Source organism: Maylandia zebra, linkage group LG13 (genome assembly GCF_041146795.1).
Source record: "Maylandia zebra isolate NMK-2024a linkage group LG13, Mzebra_GT3a, whole genome shotgun sequence".
Classification (NCBI taxonomy): domain Eukaryota; kingdom Metazoa; phylum Chordata; class Actinopteri; order Cichliformes; family Cichlidae; genus Maylandia; species Maylandia zebra.
This window is the reverse complement of record NC_135179.1, coordinates 33448921-33451420: the sequence shown is the minus strand read 5'-3', so window position 1 is coordinate 33451420 and position 2500 is coordinate 33448921.

The window sequence follows — 2500 nt, the reverse complement described above, 5'->3', positions numbered from 1 at the left end:
CACAAACTCTCCTCGTGCCTATGGTACGACAACTTTTCTCGTGCCTATGGTACAACAACTTTCCTCCGTGCCCCTGGTACGACAGCTTTTCTCGTGCCTATGGTACAACAACTTTTCTCGTGCCTATGGTACAACAACTTTTCGCCGTGCCCCTGGTACACCGCTCAGTAGCACTTTGCCACACACACACTCCTCGTACCTATGGTACGACAACTTTTCTCGTGCCTATGGTACGACAACTTTTCTCGTGCCTATGGTACAACAACCTTTCGCCGTGCCCCTGGTACACCGCTCAGTAGCACTTTGCCACACAAACTCTCCTCGTGCCTATGGTACGACAACTTTTCTCGTGCCTATGGTACAACAACTTTCCTCCGTGCCCCTGGTACGACAGCTTTTCTCGTGCCTATGGTACAACAACTTTTCTCGTGCCTATGGTACAACAACTTTTCGCCGTGCCCCTGGTACACCGCTCAGTAGCACTTTGCCACACACACACTCCTCGTACCTATGGTACGACAACTTTTCTCGTGCCTATGGTACGACAACTTTTCTCGTGCCTATGGTACAACAACTTTTCGCCGTGCCCCTGGTACACCGCTCAGTAGCACTTTGCCACACAAACTCTCCTCGTGCCTATGGTACGACAACTTTTCTCGTGCCTATGGTACAACAACTTTTCGCCGTGCCCCTGGTACACCGCTCAGTAGCACTTTGCCACACACACACACACCACTCGTGCCTATGGTACGACAACTTTTCTCGTGCCTATGGTACGACAACTTTTCTCGTGCCTATGGTACAACAACCTTTCCCCGTGCCCCTGGGACACTGCGCAGAAAGTCTTTGCCACACACACACACCACTCGTGCCTATGGTACGACAACAGGCCCCGGGGACCTACATCGCACCTTGCTCTTGCCTCCCTTACAGCTGAAAAAGGTCCATGCCTGTGCCCTGGCCCTGCTGAAATTCCCTCTCCATTTAGCCGAGGCAGTGAGTCGGCCTCCTGTCTCCCTTTACGGTCGAAAAAGATGTGCTCCTGGGCGCGCTGGCCCTGCTGCTACTCACATCGGGCATGGACCTGGACCTCCAGCAGGCCCCGGGGACCTACATCGCACATTGCTCTTCCCTCCCTTACAGCTGAAAAAGGTCCATGCTTGTGCCCTGGCCCTTCTGAAATTCCCTCTCCATTTAGCCGAGGCAGAGAGTCGGCCTCCTGTCTCCTTTACGGTCGAAAAAGATGTGCTCCTGGGCGCGCTGGCCCTGCTGCTACTCACATCGGGCATGGACCTGGACCTCCAGCAGGCCCCGGGGACCTACATCGCACATTGCTCTTCCCTCCCTTACAGCTGAAAAAGGTCCATGCTTGTGCCCTGGCCCTTCTGAAATTCCCTCTCCATTTAGCCGAGGCAGAGAGTCGGCCTCCTGTCTCCTTTACGGTCGAAAAAGATGTGCTCCTGGGCGCGCTGGCCCTGCTGCTACTCACATCGGGCATGGACCTGGACCTCCAGCAGGCCCCGGGGACCTACATCACACCTTGCTCTTGCCTCCCTTACAGCTGAAAAAGGTCCATGCCTGTGCCCTGGCCCTGCTGAAATTCCCTCTCCATTTAGCCGAGGCAGTGAGTCGGCCTCCTGTCTCCCTTTACGGTCGAAAAAGATGTGCTCCTTGGCGCGCTGGCCCTGCTGCTACTCACATCGGGCATGGACCTGGACCTCCAGCAGGCCCCGGGGACCTACATCACACCTTGCTCTTGCCTCCCTTACAGCTGAAAAGGTCCATGCTTGTGCCCTGGCCCTTCTGAAATTCCCTCTCCATTTAGCCGAGGCAGTGAGTCGGCCTCCTGTCTCCCTTTACGGTCGAAAAAGATGTGCTCCTGGGCGCGCTGGCCCTGCTGCTACTCACATCGGGCATGGACCTGGACCTCCAGCAGGCCCCGGGGACCTACATCACACCTTGCTCTTGCCTCCCTTACAGCTGAAAAGGTCCATGCTTTTGCCCTGGCCCTTCTGAAATTCCCTCTCCATTTAGCCGAGGCAGTGAGTCGGCCTCCTGTCTCCCTTTACGGTCGAAAAAGATGTGCTCCTGGACGCGCTGGCGCCGGCTGCTACTCACATCGGGCATGGACCTGGACCTCCAGTAGGCCCCGGGGACCTACATCACACCTTGCTCTTGCCTCCCTTACAGCTGAAAAGGTCCATGCTTGTGACCTGGCCCTTCTGAAATTCCCTCTCCATTTAGCCGAGGCAGTGAGTCGGCCTCCTGTCTCCCTTTACGGTCGAAAAAGATGTGCTCCTGGGCGCGCTGGCCCTGCTGCTACTCACATCGGGCATGGACCTGGACCTCCAGCAGGCCCCGGGGACCTACATCACACCTTGCTCTTGCCTCCCTTACAGCTGAAAAGGTCCATGCTTGTGCCCTGGCCCTTCTGAAATTCCCTCTCCATTTAGCCGAGGCAGTGAGTCGGCCTCCTGTCTCCCTTTACGGTCGAAAAAGA